Consider the following 19,002-nt stretch of genomic DNA (forward strand, 5'->3'; position numbering starts at 1 on the left):
CTCTCTCTTTCTCTCTCTCGCTTTCACTTTCATGTTCTTTCTTTTAATTCCAAAAGACAACCTCTGAAATCCAAATAATCTGTTTTAACAAAAGACAGGAACACAATTGCTTCAGATTTCTTTGGATTTCTCTTTTGTTTTCCATTTCTTCACCTCTTGTATTTCAAATTCTCTGGAAAAAAATTAATGCTATAGTGTTGTGGGGGCTGTTGTTGGAACCTAATCAGAAAGGGCAGAAAGAGAATTTTGAGTTCTGAAAGGACTTGGATTGGTTGTGGAATTCAGTGAAGAATGTCCTTTTAGTTCAGTTCTTCCCAGTGAGTGGGATCCATGTGCTGCTGAGCTCTGTCAGTGCCGTCCATCTTGACTGTGTATGCCATTTGTGCCTGTGAATCCTTTTTGCCCTTTTCCCTGGATGTATTTGCCAGTTTTCCCTCCTCTTTGCCCTACATTTACTTCTTTAGATTATTTTTGTTGCTATGGCTGAAGGCTGGTGGTGGACTCAAATAAAAGAAACTTATACATTGAGACATTCTAGTCATTTTGAGTGGCTGGATGATTTTGACTGTATTTGTCTGGTTTCATTTGCTTCCTTGCTTTTCTTTGGCTTTTGGAGAGAAGGCAGTGTATTTTTTTTCTTTTATTTTGTCTCCTATTGTGCGTATAGGGCTACTTGTTGGATGGATAAAATTGTGTTATTTATTGATTTACTGCAGAAATTGTTCCTGCTTTGCTTAAGGGTTCTTTGGGGCTTTTAAATTGATTTTCTGTTGCCTACTTTGTCTTTTAAGAAAGGTTATTTAGGGGTTTCAGATAAGTACAAAAGAGAACCAGAAAGTGGGAACCAGAAATGAAATAATCTGGCCCTTCTATGTTTAATGAGAGAACCAGTACCTGAAAAACTCAAAAACAAGCAATCCCTCCCCCTGGAAAGAACTCAAAATGAATGAAATTTGAAAGTTTACCCTGTGCACATTCTTCATGATCTGTAGAAAAGCAAAGTGCAATAAGACTCTTTTTAACTTCATGTCAATTCTAGCCTCTTAAATTAAATGAATTAATTTCTGTATTGATACTTCAGAATCTGATGCTGGAATTGCTGGAATTCACTGGCTGCAGCTCAGCTTACAGATGCATGTCTTTGCATGTAGAAGCGAAGAAGGAAAGGACTTCATCAGACTTTCTAGATTGCCTCTTACCTGCTTTGACCTGCACTGACTTTCCTTCAACTTCAGATTGCTATTCTTAGGGCTGCTGATATCACTTCCTTCCCTTTCACAATTCTCTCTCTTGTCCTTCCAAGGAGAACTTTTCCTGTCTTTGTTCTGTAAATATAAAAGAGGCGGCCATCACTTTTGACATAACTTAGTTAGCTAGAGCTTGGACTTCCATCACCTATTCCTTGTGAGGGATATTTCTTTAATAAAGCCAAGCTTTCTGATTTCCTTAGAAGTGTGGGCATGATTTCTTTTCACATGGGGAAGTGTGCTCAAGCAATCATTCTAAATTTCAAAGGGCTGAGTCTACAAGTTATGGTTTTCATATGGCTGTATGCTTACTCTTGAACAGGAGAACTGCTGGCATGTGAGTACATATACAACAAAGCAACAATCACATTTCTAATGACATTTTTCAGTATTATAAGAACAATAGAAAATGAATCTTTTTTTTCAAATTTAAACAAATGACTGTGATTCTTTCTGATTAATTTGTCTGTATTACTTTTATTTTACTTCATGATTATATTGTCAATTGTTTATGTTTGATTCATTTCACTTTGTTGTAAACTGCCCAGACTTTGTCACCTGGCAGGACAAAGTTCCAAATAGAGTAGTTCTAGAATGAGTTGGAATTTTTAGCATTTATAAATTACTGAAACAGTGATGTCTACATTGGCTGGGGCATGTTGTGAGAATGGCTGATGGTCGGATTCCAAAAGATCTCCTGTATGGAGAATTAGTGCAGGGAAATCGCCCCAGAGGCAGACCACAGCTGCGATACAAGGATATCTGCAAGAGGGATCTGAAGGCCTTAGGAATGGAGCTCAACAGATGGGAAACCCTGACATCTGAGCGTTCAGCCTGGAGGCAGGTGTTGCATCACGGCCTCTCCCAATTTGAAGAGACCCTTGTCCAGCAGGCCGAGGCAAAGAGACAGTCCCAAAAGCAGCAAAATCAGGGATCTGGACAGGGGACAGATTGTACTTGTCTTCAGTGTGGAAGGGATTGTCCCTCTTGCATTGGCCTTCTCAGCCACACTAGACCCTGCTCCAAGTCCTCCATACAGAGCACGTTACCATAGTCTCTCAAGACTGAAGGAGGCCTAATACTAATACTAAAAAAATACTACATTGCCCAGAATAGTGCATTGCAGTAATGGGGCAGTATATTGGATAGCTAGCTAGCTAGCTAGCTAGCTGATAGATAGATAGATAGATAGATAGATAGATAGATAGATAGATAGATAGATAGATGGATGGATGGATGGATGGATGGATGGATGGATGGATGGATGGATGGATGGATGGATGGATGGATGGATGGATGGATGGATGGATAGATAGATAGATAGATAGATAGATAGATAGATAGATAGATAGATAGATAGATAGATAGATAGATAGATAGATAGATAGATAGATAGATAGATAGATAGATAGATAGATAGATAGATAAGATGGATGGATAGGATGGATGGATAGATAGATAGATAGATAGATAGATAGATAGATAGATAGATAGATAGATAGATAGATAGATAGATAGATAGATAGATAGATAGATAGATAGATAGATAGATAGATAGATAGATCGATCGATCGATCGATCGATCGATCGATCGATCGATCGATCGATCGATAATTTAGTTGTATTAAGTCATTATATTAGGTAAAGGATGAGAGAACATATTATCTGATGACTTAATTGTAAGGAGAGGCGAACATGATAAAACATGTATAAAGCTAACTTTTCCACATGTGGTCTGATCATTGCAGCTAAAAGTCAAAGTTCTCTTCAGCTTTGTACCACTCTGTCAGTGATACAAAACAGTCTGGTTTAGATGAATATGACATGTGGGTCATTGTCGATCACTTTGGTAAAGGGAGTGGGGATTCTTCAAGTCCAATCCATGCCCAGTGACTTCTTTTGGCCGCTTTGTGCCGCCAAATGGCCACATTATTTATTTCTAATAGAGCAAAGGGTTGGGAACACAGCCACTGCTGAAATAGGCCAGAGTCCACTACTGCCACTGCTACTGCCACTAATAATCAGGGATAACTTTTGCAGCTCTCTACAATGCACTACGGTGCTCAACTGTCTTGTTCGCCTCTAGACTTGTGGGAGACTGTATGATAAGAAGTCCTCTCTACTTCCTCAGGAAACAACTAATAGAGAGAGTGCCATCCTGATTTGGTGGAATAGATGGTTGCAACAGCTCCTACTACAGAACTTTGCTGGTCCACATTTTGAGATGCAGCATGTCTCTTATCCTCAGACTATTCCAACTGACTGATAGCTCAGGGTCATCTCTTTGCAAGCATAGCCATCAGATGGCTCTTCCAACACATGTCTGTTGCCCAATCTTGATGCACTTAAGCTAGCAAATTATGGATCAGTTTACCCAATGTTGTAACTCTTCTGTTCATTCCAGTTGTACATACACCAAATAAATACATGCTGTGGGTATGTCAGCCAGAGATTTAACTTCCAGCACCACGTTGGCGAAAGGAAGGAACTATGGAAAGACTGGTCAAGAAAGGTTTCTTGCATCAAAATGACTGAGTGGATCAGGTAATACACTTCATTAAAAAAATCTTCTAGGAAATGGTTGGAACAACTAAGAGGGCTATTCCTATTGAACTGCAGAAAACTCTCAATATAGCCTTTGCTTTTCACTTACTCTGTCCATAACAGCACAAAAGATCAGCTTGGCAGCTGTTTACTCGTGGAAGTTTTAAGCAGCATGACTGAAAAGCTTGGAAGTCCTGAAAGGTTTCCCTGGAGATATCTCCTGCTGTTAGTTTACCTGCACTCTCTTGCTTGCTTCGGTGAGTTCCTTTTCCATTGTTAACATAGCTCTAGCTGGGACAATGCTACGCATCCTACACTATCTTCTGCATATTTCAAATTTGGAGCTTGCTTGTAGTATGGAAATGTAGAGAAAGATACAATGTTGACATTCCTCCCATTAGGTTTGCTTTGCTTTAACTCAATTCTCTTATCTCAGCTGCGTCCTTTTGCATACTAAATAGCACGAGATAGTAGCATGTTTCCCTTGATTCCAAATGCTAATTTCCCCCTCCTCTCAAAGGAATACAATGGAAATGAAAACAAGGCAAAAAAGCAAGTGAAGACAGCTTAACATCCGATTAACTGATATCGAACAATATTGAGACATTTTAAATAACCTCCATATCTGCTCAGGTTCAATGAGCAGATGCAATCAAAGCAATAACTGTCAAGAATCAGGGCTGTTCTGAGTCCCATTGCATGGAGGAAAGACCAGTCTTCTGGTTGATCAGGGCTCTATGAATTGTCTGCTTCTGCTATCCAGCCTAAGATTGTCACTGAGAAAAAAAATATTGAGATGCTGTAGAAATCCAGATGAATTGGTTTTTGAAAATGATACCAATGTTTAAGCTTTGGTTATTATTCCATTATATTTATAGTCTGCCCTTCTGTGATTGAGTTCAAGATAATGATTCTGGTTGTTCATACCAATCCTGTGTATGTCAGGCTGAGAGAAAATGTCCAGTGCAAAGCCACCTTGAGGGGGCTTGAACCTGAATCTCTCGTCTTAGGAGGTTGACAATTGACAATAAAAAGCATAATTACGTTGGGTTCTCCTTTTTTTTTTAAACTAAAATGTTAGCTTATAGACTAGGTACATGCACATGCAGAGTAATGTGCCAGGGGTGCAAATCTTTCTGTTCCTCCTCCAGGGGTCTGTTTGTTTTGAGGCGGATGTGGAACTGATTCATTGCAATCAATTCCACATATGTGGATAGGAGCAGAAAAACTCACTCGCAGCTCTGCCCCCTCACCCACCCATTTGCCTGGTTGCCTGCCCAATCATCCCCCCACTCGCCCCCATGCTTGCCTACCTGCTTGCCCCGACAGCCAGATTGCTCACTCTTTCCATCTTCACCCCGTGCCTTCACTTGCCTCATCATCCCCCAGCCTGATCACCCCCCTGCCTAACTCTTTGCTTGCCTGCTTGTCCCCACCACCTCAATCATCCCCTCTGCCTGCCACTTGATCATCTGCCCAATCATCTCCCCTGAATCAGCTCCCCCCCTTCCTGGGTTATTCCAGCATTGGGACCAGGCTGTTAGTCTAGTGCTCTAATCCAGCCATCCTCAACCTTTTTTTTTTTGCCACCACAGCCATAAACACAATATGAAAGAAATATAGGCCAAATTAGGGTTGTATAAACCGTATAATGAACCTTATAAGGTGGTGTATGAATTGTTTTCAGCCTGTGGCCCCCTTTAAATGTGCCAGGACACACAGACACCCTGGAGGGCATATGGACCTCATTGAGATTGGTTCTCCCAGTTATAAAAACAATTGTCACATCCTTGCTTTCACTATGTCCAAACTAAAACTGTATGATTCTCTCCGTGTGTGTCTTTATCTTATCCACACACCACACTTTCACTGTGTCAAGATGCTTAACTTTGAATTATTTCCCTGTCATTTTATCTTTTTCTAAGCAGAACTAGCTACTCATTGATGGGTAGGTTCTATGTTCCTTGCAGAAATAAAAATGTGTTCTTTGTATAGGTTTTCTTGATATTGTGTGGATTTTATAGATGTCTCCAAATGAAACATCTCCATACCAAAAAAAAATTTTATAGTCTAGGATGGCTCCAAAAGAACAGAAAGCTCTTGGCCTGAGCCAGTAAATGTTCCTATCATCAACAAAAGTATGTAGAAAATATTCATGTTAAATTTAAGAGTCATTTGCTTCCCACATTTCATTCTTATTCATGACACTTATATTTGTTGATATAAAAATATAAATCAAAAAGTTTGCTTTGGCAGCTCAGTGGAAAATGAGATTCACAGATCTTTAGTGAGAAAAGAACCATGTGTCATCTTGCAGAGATGCGTGACCTGCAGTGTGTTTCTTCCTCAATTTCGTATTGACAGGAAAGGGAAGAGGGCCATGATAGATAGGTTGTCAGTTGTTTGCCACTTTTGGAATGAAGACTCCTTATAAGGTTCGGGGGATTTTTTTTAAACTAAGGGCTGTATAACTTCAGCCACAAGAACTTTAGACTGCAAAATAATGTTTTGTTTTGTTTTGGATGCGATGTGCTTTGAGAAGACAAAGCTGCCCAATCTAAATAACCCAATGTGGAATCTAAAGGTACCCATTGAATTTGTCCTGACACTGAAGAAGATCATCTAAATTCTGCTGTTTAATAAAATCCTGATTTAAGAGCATAGAACTGATTTAAGAACTATGTATTACAATGTCCTGGTGGAACCATGAAGGTTCTTATAATTCAGATATTTTATAGCAATAAATACAGTATGTACAATGGATGACAGTGCAATCCTAACTCAAAGTAGTGCTGGCTGTGGGGAGGCTTGGAATAAGCAGGAGACTCTTCTGCTGATTTTACGGTGAAAGAACCAAAGAAAGAGAGGCATTGGAAGATGGTAAGGGAAAAGCTAAGTTATGCCAGATCTAAACCTCCTGTAGGCTAGGGACACGACTATTATCCTGTCACAAAGTTAGGCCAAAGTGAGGTAGCCCTGAATAATTTCCAGTATCCCTAGGTAAGGAGAAGTTTGGATTCAGGTCAGCCTCAGTTAGCCAACTATAAGCTCAGCTAATTCTTTCCATCTTGGCTAGTCATGAGTCTGCATTTTGAAGCTTATAGAAGATGATCTGTAACTCAGCCTGTCCATCACAGCTCCTTTTCTTGTAAAATAAGAGAACAACATTGATTTTGTCCACTGTATGTTATCAGCCTGGATATATCATTTCAGTATAGCAATCTGGAACATGAGGGATAAGGAATGGCTATGTAATAGGCTCAGAATTAGGGAATGAGGTTAAAATGTGAAAGCAATATACTTCAAGATGAGTGTACAGCATTTCCTTGTAGAAACTAGATTCAGCCACAAAGGTAAAGCATACTGTATTTTTCCATGTATAAAATGACACTTTTTCCTTAAATAGACAAAAATTTGAGGGTTGTTTTATACATGGAAGGCAGCTGATTTCCCTGTGAAGCCACAGGGCTTAGCAAAAAGGAAGGAAAGGCTTCCTTCGGGTAAAGCTGCTTTATCCACTTCCTAAGCCCTTGGGGGATCAAATTTTCTAATTTGGGGGTTAGAAAAGGGGGGTCATCTTATACGTAGGGTCATCTTATAAACGGAAAAAATACGATACTGATGCAGAATTTGATTTTCGGAAACCTAGCTGAATGGACTGCCGAATGAGGCAGAACCATGTAATATTGCATTATCCTGCAAACATAAGATAATATAATAATTTGGCTTCCACTGACTGTTTTCCCCATTTTATATACCTCTTAAATTTAATGTTCAATTTGGATCAGAGATAAATATTAATGATGATAAATAAACTGAGTTGGGCAACTGAACTAGTTTAATGTTGGGTACAAGAGGAGAACTCAGTTATTTAAACTTAAACTATCAATTTATTGTTGGAAAGAAGTAGAAACCTAAAGTTGGCACCAATGCTTATCTTCCTTTTCCTTTGTTATTTTATCACACTGAAGAAAGACCTGAGAAGCAGAAGTAGATAAGAGCTGGAACAGAACAACAGGGAACAGAATGGGCACTCATTAATAAAATTGATGCAAAAACTCTCAGAATGGATAGACACACATCAGAGCAATATTTTAGAAACCAGTCCTACCAAATGCTACTCTTCTCTTAACTGCTTACTGCCTCAAAACTAGCTGGATCAGAACAGCATGCTCTGGAGTGGCAACTTCTGAGTAGGCCACATGCCAGCAACATTCAGCAGCAAGTATGGCTCAGTGGGACAGGTGAAATATACCACAAAAACTCCACAGGGACAGATTATAGTATCTGTTCCAGGAAAATATTCCAGAAAACAGTCAAGGAAAAGCAATGTCTGAGTAGGCTTCACCAACCATATTGACTGGTCACATATGACCAGGAAGTACTGATGCAACAAGCTGCAAAACATCCACAGGAACCACTCGCCAGTGCCTGTTCTGCCCCAAAGATCCATGGTCTAGAAAACCTACTGGTAAAATAATTGCCAAGTAGAATAACTCACCCCATTTCCCCAGTCCACTGCCCATTCCAGGCCAAAGAACCTTGTTCTGGAAAACAAGACCAGAAGGGAATGATCCAACAAGCCACAAACTGTCCAGAGTGACCACATTCTGAATCTTTTTCGAGGCATAAAAAAATGATCCTGGATAAATATATATAGTTTTACAATAACCAAAGCTCTTCATTGCAACTGGACTCAGAAAAACTCCAGTTAGTAAAACCAGGATCAATTTTATATATAAAATAAATAAAATTGATCCTGGTTTTACTAACTGGAGTTTTTCTGAGTCCAGTTGCAATGAAGAACTTTGGTTATTGTAAAACTATAAGCAAAATCTTCAAAGCTCCTCACACATAGTTTAACGCACAGAGTTTAGCATCATGATTTAGCACAGAGGTAGGCAATGTGTGATGACCCAGATGTTTCTGGACCGCCACTTCCATGGTTCCAGACCATTGGCTATGTGGCCTTTAGGAAGTTACAATTCAGCATCATCCCGGGGGGGGGGCATAAGTTGCCTTCCCCCAGGTATGACATTATGTGCCAGAGGTCCTGTTGTTTCATTGCTAGAGCTACTTGGATTTCCCACTTCCATGATGAAAAAAATCACTGAGATGCTGTTGCTTCTTGAAACGCACACCAAAATCATTGCTTTTAAGGCCTCTTTCCATTCTTTGTGTTAAATTGTCTGATCTGAGTGGTCACCAAGGGTTAAGCACAGTATTTTTTAATATGGAGGGGGTGGATGAGTTCTGTCAGCATTGAATGAAGCTTGGCCAGCTGGCTTCTACTTGCTTCTTTGGAGACAAATATGACTTATGTCATGTAGGGTAAAAAGATGAGTAACTTATGTACTCAGTCTCACACAGCTTAAAAGTCATTTATTACTGGCAAGCCTTTTAAAAAAATGAATATCCCAGCACAAAAGATCTTATTATTTTTGGCACCATAATACATTAGCACTGCCCTTTACAGCAAAAGAAAACATTAATGAAAGCCTCTGATACATGCTCCAGATCTGAAGTGCCAGGAATAAAAAGCCTCTGTATGCCTCAGCCATCAGGATTTCAGTGCTATTTAAGGATTTGAATAATACCTCATTCAACACCTAAACCATAGGAAATCAAAGCAAAACAGGTTTCTTGGCAATTTGATTTATGAACGGAATGCATTAAATATTCTCACTCTCTCACTCTCTTTTTTTGTTAAGGTTTCTGTTTTATAGGTTTTCATGGGAACAAAGCAAAAGAAAAATAAATGAAATAAATAAAATAAACCTGAGACTGGTTTAAAAGTCCCTTTTGTAGATACTGCAGGAAATCTGTATTAACTGATTTCAACTGCGTTGGTCATTGGGGTACTAATTAGGACATATTTTAAACCATTGCAGAATTTTTTCCCTTTTCTGTTCTGCAGTACAGACAGATTGTGCCTCTGGCTACTCATAATTCCTCTTCTTTTAATAATGATGAAGCGTACAGTCCTGTTATTTATAGCAATCAACACAAAATGATTTGGCAGTACTGGTCAAATGTATGTATGTCACATTACAACATTATCCTTGAGTTACTAATTGGCCAGTGCCATGTTCGTTTCAGTTACTGCATGTTGCTTTTGTTTCACTAATGTGTGCTGACAGAAGAGAAGAATGATTTCCCCCAAGGGTTCCATGGGCAGTGCTAAAATAAAGAGCAAGAATACTGGCTGTCATTACCCTGCTTGGAATTTGAAGTGCTTGTTTCTACACACTTGCAACCTCCTTTGGAAAAAAAAAATAAGTGCAAATTCAGCTATCAGTGTCCATCCACTTACAATTTGTGGTCATGCCTCAGAAACACAATTTTTAACAGCAAGAGTTTTCAGCACCATTCAGTGCAGATGACATTTCTCTTCTTTCCACATGTATTTCTGGGTACACACTGGCATCAAACCACCCAAAGTCTTCACTTGAAAATCATTGTCAGCTTGTCTATGGTAGCTTGGTTCATCCTGGTGAGGGACCATCATCACTTGTCCAGCCGATATGAACTCTGGCGCCTCATCGATTACATAAAATTAGCCACTGCAAGTTACACAGAGCCAAATTAACAACAGTAGGATTGTGGTCATTGTGTTTATATTGTGTCTTTCCTGGGACGAGATCAACATATGGTGATCTATTGACTGCCTCCCACCTCCTTTTATCCTCCTAACAACCCAATGAGGGTGACAGGCCCAGAATGACCCAATGAGTTTCAAGGTCAGGTGGGATTTTGAAGCTGGTCTCACAAATCCAACTCCCAGCTCTAACCATTGCACCAGACCCACTATAAGTCATATAAGTAATACAAGTAATATTGGATTAATAAATGTAAGTGCAACAAATTACAGCCATTTGATAGGGTATTATGTAATGTGGCAATGCATCTGCTCCAGATGTAGCAGATAAAAAAATGATCAATTACAACCACGTTAAATGGAGAAATAAAAGGTCATGTTTTGGGATGAAAGGTGGAGCTCAGGGTCATCCTACTCAACTTCCAGTGAGCAGGCAATGCTCTCCCCAGTTAGTTTCCTCCCTCCCTTGCTCCCTCCCTCCCTCCCTCCTCTCTGCTGGGATCCATGAAATTTACTCAGATTTACAAAACAAAAGCATTTGCTGAAGAGAAAAATGAATACCTCTGGGTCATAGTTTTGCTGCCTCTGAGGGTAAAATATCTGAACACTGTCTTGTGTGTCATGTTTAGCATCTATACCAGGGGTGTCCAACCTTTCACCTTCCCTGGGCCACATTAGAAGATGAAAATTTGGTTTGGGCCGCACATACATTTGGTTTGGGCCGCATGGGAGGGCAGCCCTAGCCGTCCTCCGCAGCCCCGCTCCAGCGCACTTAACGGCAGCTGCGATCTCAGACAGCAGAGGCTGCCAGCTTCGACTCCGGCGGCTTTATGGGGCTGTTATCTGACTTGGGTCCCTCTTGGTAGAAAAACAGGGGGGGGGGAATCAGGAATTACTATTTAGTTGAGGGACCTGTGCTTTCCTGTCACACTACTGCAACTCCTGGGAAACACATATAGTCATTCCTTTGGTTGATTTATTGATTCCCCCCCCCCCCCGTTTTTCTGCCAAGAGGGACCCAAGTCAGATAACATTCCCTTATTTCAAAAGTAGCCCTGCGGTGGTTTTCAAACAGGGCAATCGAATGGGGACTAGAAACCCAGGGAAATTAAAAGTAGTCTTAGTCAACATTTAAGATAATGGTTCTCAAACCTTAATGGGTTCTGACCCTCTTTTATAATAGCCAAGTAACCTGCAACTCCTCCACACACACCATGTTTGCATAAACAGACCATCGTTGTCATTCCCCGACATGGTGGCACTATCAATGTTGATGCTGCTCACTCTCCTACTGATCCTTCCACTGACTTCACCACCACCAATTCAAAACTGGGGAGGGAGCAGGCTGGGGAAGGTTAAAGGTAGGGAGAAGAGAAGGCAAAGGATTTCAAAGATGGGCCAGAGGCATCAGGCCATCACAGTACCCAGGAAGGGGGCAAAACCTTCATGCAGAGAGGATTCCCCCTCGGAAACTAACACAAAGCTTTCCTTGCACCCACCAGGAAGGGGGTCATTTGTTTTTGTGCCTCCTTCCTTGGGATTTGTTGTGAGGAGAGGTTTCTTCTTCCTTTTTCTCCCTTTGTTTAGGCCCCCCAGAAGTGATATATCACAGTTAAGATCTCTTTCTTGCACAAGTGGTAGGAATTATATCTTTATACCGGCATATATATATATTTTTTTTGTAAAAAGTAGTCCACATCATCCCTTCTCAGAAAATAGAGGCTTATTTCTCCCCCAAAGGGCCTATTTCTCATACATACACACTAACTTTAATATCCTGCTCCAAAAAGGTCAAGGAAAAAAGTATTTGATAAGGGCTATAACACATGTAAGGCAACCTGGGGACCCCCTCCCTCCCACCCCAGAAAATACTTTGGGGCCTCCTTTCCCACAGGTTGGGAAATACTCATTTAAGAGTGTCTTATAGGATGGAGAGACACAGGGGCAAACTATATACACATGAAATATATCAATAACCGGCATTATCTGGTCTTTTGAAGAAAGTTTAGGAAATAACACAATGGATAGACTATGCAATACATATGGCTTTTGAAAGAAAAATTGGCAGAGCATCCTGAAAAGAAAAGAGCACCTTTCCACTCAGTTTTGATGTATTCTGTCTATTCTGGTTAATCAAATTTATATCCTTGATGTTAGGAAAGTGTGATGGCAAGAGGAGAAGGGACGACAAAGGATGAGATGGTTGGACAGTGTTATCGAAGCAACCAACATGAATTTGACACAACCCCTGGAGGCCGTGGAAGACAGGAGGGCCTGGCGTGCTCTGGTCCATGGGGTCACAAAGAGTCGGGCACGACTAAACGACGACGATATGTGCATAGGCGATATTAGATTTGTTAAAAGCAGAGAGTCAATATTTGAAACAATCCAAAATTTTGTATACATTTTTTTAAAAAATTCCACCACATACATTTACTTATGCCTGCCGGGCTCAATCCTCTAGTGGTTTTACAGGCATATGGGTAATTTAAAAATCCCATATTGTTGTTGATGGCAAGCTGAAATTCAAGGTTCTGGATTTAAATAGCTACCATTTTCAGTTTTGGTCAGATTTGTATTTATTTGATTCCTTAATAAGGATTTATAAGTCTGGATTTTTCTTTCTGCTCTACAGCAAGCTTTCTTATTTTAAAATAGAGATCAAGCTGTAACAATATGAAAAATGCTACTACAAGCAGTCTGGAATTATGCTGTTTTCAGAGGTACAGGAACTTCATCTGACCTGGAATGAGAGAGACCAGAGACTGATGAAACTCTTTAAAATTTGTAAAATAAAGCTAAACTAGGGTTGAAAAGCACAATGTCTGCTTGATACTTTAAGGAAAGACTTCCTAATCAAACCAACCATCTTAAAACATAAGCTGCAGAAAGATTCTGCATAATTTACTCTGGCTAAAATAAAGGGGGCACCATTTCTGAATAAAACTTAGCAATTAATCAAATTCCTTTTTCAGATGTGAGTAGTAATCTGGCACTTGAAGGGTATGGAAGGACAGAATGAGGGCATTCAGTGAAGAAAGTAGAATTCCCAGTTTGTTAGCACCAGACACAAAAAAAGCACATATTCAGCAAAAAAAATTAGAATATCCACACTTTTTTCTTTCATTCTTACAAGTGTCTAAATTAAGGTTACCTTGAGAGTGATAACATTAGTTAGACGTGACTATTCTATTAATTTTGGACAATGTGTATAATTTGTCATTTCAGCTGATTGAAACAGCATAAATTGTCAGTCTACAAAAGGTATAATAATGGACTGCAATCATCTCATCTGTCTCTCTGTCTGTCTATTTGTCTAGACTTCTACTGGTCAAAAAAACTCTGTATAGTGTGTTAACAAAAACTCAGTACAATTAAAGTGTAATGTGCCTGGCATAAAGCATATAATTTGTATACAATTCAATACCCATGCAGTATGTGGCAAATTGTAGAAAACAGCTGTAGAATATTACATATATCAGCCAATAAATTAGTATATATGCTAATACATTCCCCGCAGTTTTTTCTGTTCATAACTCGAATCAAAGTTCGCATGTCGAGTCCATATTATCAGAGCAATTTGTAAGTCGAAATGTTCGTAACTAGGGCAGTTCGTAAGTCGAGGGTTGACTGTAATGTATTCGCGGAGGCTTTCACGGCCGGGATCTAATGGTTGTTGTGGGATTTTTGGGCTCTTTGGCTGTGTTCTGAAGGTTGTTCTTCCTAACGTTTCGCCAGTCTCTGTGGCCGGCATCTTCAGAGGACAGCACTCTGTCTGTAATTCTGTAATTCCTGTAATTCCTGTTGACTGTAATTCTGGAAACCGTGTCATCATCACTATACCTTCCTCACAACCTGGTTGTGAAGGCTGGGATTTTGTTTTGCCGTATGATCATGTGGTACCTTGGTTGTGTTTTCGGTGTCATAGGCTAATATTTCTAATTCAGAGTCATGACAAGGGAAATTTTTTTGGTCCTTGTCTCACAACTCTCAAATCAGCAAGCTTCTAGATCAGGAAAGGGGCACGAAGGGTTTGTTATGCTATTTGGTGGTCAGAGCAGCTGGCTACCAAAATATCCAAGATCTAAATAAAGAATGCTGTGACCAGACTGTCAGGGTTGCTTCCACAAACATATGATAATTCCTTTTTTAGAGCCCCTTCACTTGCTACCAGTCTATTTCCAAACAAGTGTTTTTTCCCCCACCTCTCTGTCATGGTTGTTTTATAAATTTATCTCTCTCTGTATTGCTTCAATCCATAGCATTTTGGTGTATGTGAGCATCACTGTTGATTTATTTTCTTTGTGAATGGGTCAGGCTTTGGGGTCTCATGACCACTGCACTTGTATCCTTAAAAATAAATCGATGGATGGATGGATGGATGGATGGATGGATGGATGGATGGATGGATGGATGGATGGATGGATGCTTATTGGTAAATCACTTGCAGCAGCAACAGCAACAAGATAAATACATTGATGAGAAAGAGACAGCCTGCCCGCCTCCTTTGCAGGTTTAAGGAAGGAAAGAGAAATGAGGGCTTGAACAGAGAAAGGGTCGTTTCCTGGTTGCAATTGTTTGAGGGGAGAAAGCAAGGAACGTTGCATTCTGCTCTTCAGAATACTTTGCAAGTCTTTTAAAATCTGCTTCCTCCTCCTGATGCTGTTCAAAGGGGAAAAGAAAACTGAAAATCAAGAACTGAGAGGAAAAGATGCAGAAAAATAAGGCAAAGGGGACAAGTGAGTAAAGGAGGGAATAAAAGGGGGGAGAAATACAAAGTGTTGAAAAGAATTGAGAAACGAAAATTTAAAGAGGAAGGAAGGTAGAAAGGGCTGCAGGTGACACATATCACCACGTTCTGCATTGACTAACAGTTGGAAGTGACAGAAAAATAGTGGCACATCACTTACGATTTTTTAAAAGGAAATTTTCGGGCAGTGGGGACCCAGAAACAGTAAATAAATTAGCTTAAATGAGATGGCATGCATAGCCTACAGAACTGGTACAAACAGCCAGAAATGTACTGATTGAACTGATGGCCACGTGAACAGGCCCAACAATATGTATGGTACATAGAAATATATTGATATAAAAAGGAGGAAAATTAAGTGATTCAAATGATCTGTGTTATTAGACCCTTACTGTATTTACAGCGAATCCTTTAGATTCAGAGGCAATTCATCTCCCCCCACCCTTTAAAGTGATGAAGAGGTACCTTGAAATATAGTTAATGTGGAGATGTGGCCAGAGATTAATTTCTACTTAATTCATTCCAGGAGACCCAATAGCATGATGGGGATAAAATGATTTTTCTTCCAACTCATGATAAGGAATCTGATGATCTGATCTCTGGAGAAAGGAAGGTATTCAGAGAATTTAGTGTGAGTCTGAGGAATTCCCTTTGTAGATTCAAGCCAAGGTGATTATGGAGGATAGTACTGATTTATATGAACTGTTAACTTCTGTATTTTTTATTTTATTATTTTATTGAGGAATAAAATAAGCTAATTTATTCAGCACAGGTTTCTGAGAATGCTTGCAGCTGGGCTTTTAGTTCTGAAGCATTTCTGCAGAGCTTTTTAAGGAACTCTCTACTTTGTGGCAGTTTAGAGCCCACAGATTTTGAGGTTGGCATAATGATGAATTATATACTCGATCTAAACAGCTCTGCTTTTTGCTGTAGGGTGCTCAAAGATTCATGATTATTTTTTTAGTCCAAAAGCTCAATTTACTTAATCCAATTTAGAAGCACAGGAATAATAATGGTTTCTGGTTACCACATTCCAGAGTAAACACCGTTTTTTAGTATACAAAGTTTCTCACTAAATATTTAATGTTTCATGTTCTTGTCCACTTTTTTAACATATGAACAGAGTATGTTGGTTTTAAAGTAGAAACATTTTATAGTACAATTTATTTTATAGTAATAAATTGTGTTTTTCCTGTCATGTCATTTTGAGTGTTTTTTAAAAGTATAAACACATTTGTAGAATTTACAGTTACTCATGACTTTGATATAAAAACCATAATCTACTCATTTCTATTAATACTGGAGCACTTCAGTTGTGTATAATTGCAACCAATTTTTAGCTATCAGTTCTAACTGCAGTGTATTTGTAGGACTCCAACTTTGGAGGCATTCAAGACGAAATAAGACAACTATCTGTCAGATATTCTTTCATTTGGATTCCTACACTGACCATGAGGTTAGACTTGATAGCCTTATATGTCCATTTCCAGCACCATTGTTCTGTGATTCTGTGATCTGCACTTAGTTATGATATGGGGCTAGATCCAGACTTAACCATACTTTCACTGGCCTATTTTAAGGTATGATCAAATCTGGATTTAGGCTACTTTAGGTTTTGACTAAATTTGGTTTGAAGATTTTTCCTATAACATAAAATAAATATTTCATTTTTATTTAGTGGCAGGACAGCAGAATGGATTCCCTCCCCCAAACACTCAGCTACTCAAAAATAAAAGAAAACTTGTTTGCTGGAAGCCTGTGGAAAATAATTAATATGCAGAATTACCTTTGGAGCATAGCAGCGTTTGTCATCATTACTTTTACAATGCTGGCAGTGACAGACAGATCCTTAATGTATTAACTAATGACCATTCAGTGAAAGATGTCTTCCTGGAAATATAATGAAGACATCAATTTAGTATAAACTTTACAATAGCTGTGTTTTAGAAAGGGTAAATTAAATGCCCTCGCATTAGAGACTATTATCAACTTGTCAAGCAATTATTATGCTCGCTGTCTTAAATCTTTAAGAGGAAATATTTTTTCTGTCTCTTAATGGTAGTTGTCTTCCACCTTCCCCATGCACCATCACTATGATATTATAACACCCTCCCAGTTCTTAAACATGCAATTTAAGTCCTAGATAATTTAAATCTAATTATAGGAATGCCAGAGTGGAAAACAATGTGGATTGTTCATATTTTCAGTGAAACTATTAATAGGTGCATTGAGGAAGATTAATAGGCTGGAACTGTGTTCAAAAGTACTTCACGTCAATCAGGGGAAGAAGACTGTTTGAATGACACAGCCTCCTGCTTCTTGACAAAGGGGCTAATCATCTGTTATGTGGAAGCAGTTCAATGCAGCAACAGCCTCCTACCAGATTTCAAATGGAAAACTGCATTTTTAAAAAGGGTTTTTAAAGGAGAAAATTTTGGGATGGGGTGAGAAGAAGAAACATCAAGGACGTGAATACTTCATTGTTCCCTCATTCTGGATATCCATTCCCTCCCAGTTGATCAACTACTATGAATGGTGATAGGACATTGGTTTCACTTCCCCTTGAATAGGCTAATTAGGACAGATGACTGGGGGTGAGGGATAATCCCACTTCTGCAGTCTTTCTCCATCCATTGTCATGGGCCATTAACAATCATTAACAGTGGTCTTTCTGGTGGGTGTGATTCTGATCTTTCTGGGATGATATATCTGAGGTTTCCTACCAACTCTCCTCACACTGAAGAAGCTACTTGGATGAGTAGCAAAATGTTTCAACCTAAGATGAAAGAAGTCCAGTTGCCAGGACTCAACTTCCAGATAACCTCACCTAGATGACTGAGAATCTTCATAGATAATTTGTAGTGTGATGGACTTTTGGGGGGGAGGGCTCCGCTAATATGTTTGGATACATGTTTTATATACCATTAGGTTTGCTATTAATGTTTGTGCAACAGGAGTAGGCAAAATATAGCCTGGGACTTTTGGGCCACTGCCCATTCCTGAGCTAGGAGAACACTGACCTGATTCAGCTCCATCCAGCTGTACCAGAACCACTGAGCTGTCTCCTCCTTCCCCAGCCCTGTTCTGTGTCTGCACATAAACTGTGCAAAGAAGAATGACAGGGAATAGGTCAGTGTAAACCCACTCCTCAGTGTTGCTATCAGGCCTCTGCTTCCTTCATTAGAGAAAGAAAATAATTTTATTGGATTTGACTTTCAGTGAAAACAGTCGGGGTTTTTTTCACCTCTCAAGAGTCATTGTTATAGAGGAAATATACCTCACCTTGAGGAGAGAGGCATTCGCTAGGTTTACATGGTGTTTGGGGAGAATAAAGAGTTGCCAAGTTTTGAATTTCTGGTAAAATTCTATTTTGCTACACAGTAGATATACAGAGATCAACAGAGGAGAATAGCTACAAGTTCCCCAGAATCTAACTCTTTCTCATTAACTGGCACATAAATTCTCAGTAACTTACTCTGAGACATTTGTAAGAGAAATAATAAAAACATTTCTTTACTTACAGTAACTTGAAATTACAGATTTGTATATGCTGCTTTCATTACTGCACACATACTGAATAACCAACTGAACAGATCAACATCAAACATTCAAACAATTGTTTCCAATCAGCTAAAGAGACGGGATAAAAACTGAGCAGAGAGATGAGATCTCTTTGAAATTGAAGACTGGAAGGAATGACTGGTTAATGCTGAATAGACAGACAATGACCCCAGCTCAGGAAAGGCCCTCCCATTCACACAAACCACAGACAGTACCTTAGATTCCAACATAAAGTCTGCATAAAACAATGGGAGCATTTAAGAGAGTGAATGTTGTTCTCATGCTAAGACAAGATTGCAAAA

The 19,002-nt window shown here is 39.4% G+C and overlaps 1 long non-coding RNA gene across 1 annotated transcript in view; it reads left to right on the forward strand.

The window, feature by feature from the left end:
- Positions 1 to 3,917: 3,917 nt before the first annotated feature.
- The window catches only part of LOC144589095 (uncharacterized), a 46,876-nt gene continuing 31,791 nt past the window's right edge, over positions 3,918 to 19,002 (forward strand). The window contains exon 1 of the long non-coding RNA XR_013545001.1: positions 3,918 to 4,048. This is a non-coding gene — a long non-coding RNA (uncharacterized LOC144589095). The remainder of the gene's footprint in view (positions 4,049 to 19,002) is intronic.

Source organism: Pogona vitticeps, chromosome 4 (genome assembly GCF_051106095.1).
Source record: "Pogona vitticeps strain Pit_001003342236 chromosome 4, PviZW2.1, whole genome shotgun sequence".
Taxonomy (NCBI): Eukaryota; Metazoa; Chordata; class Lepidosauria; order Squamata; family Agamidae; genus Pogona; species Pogona vitticeps.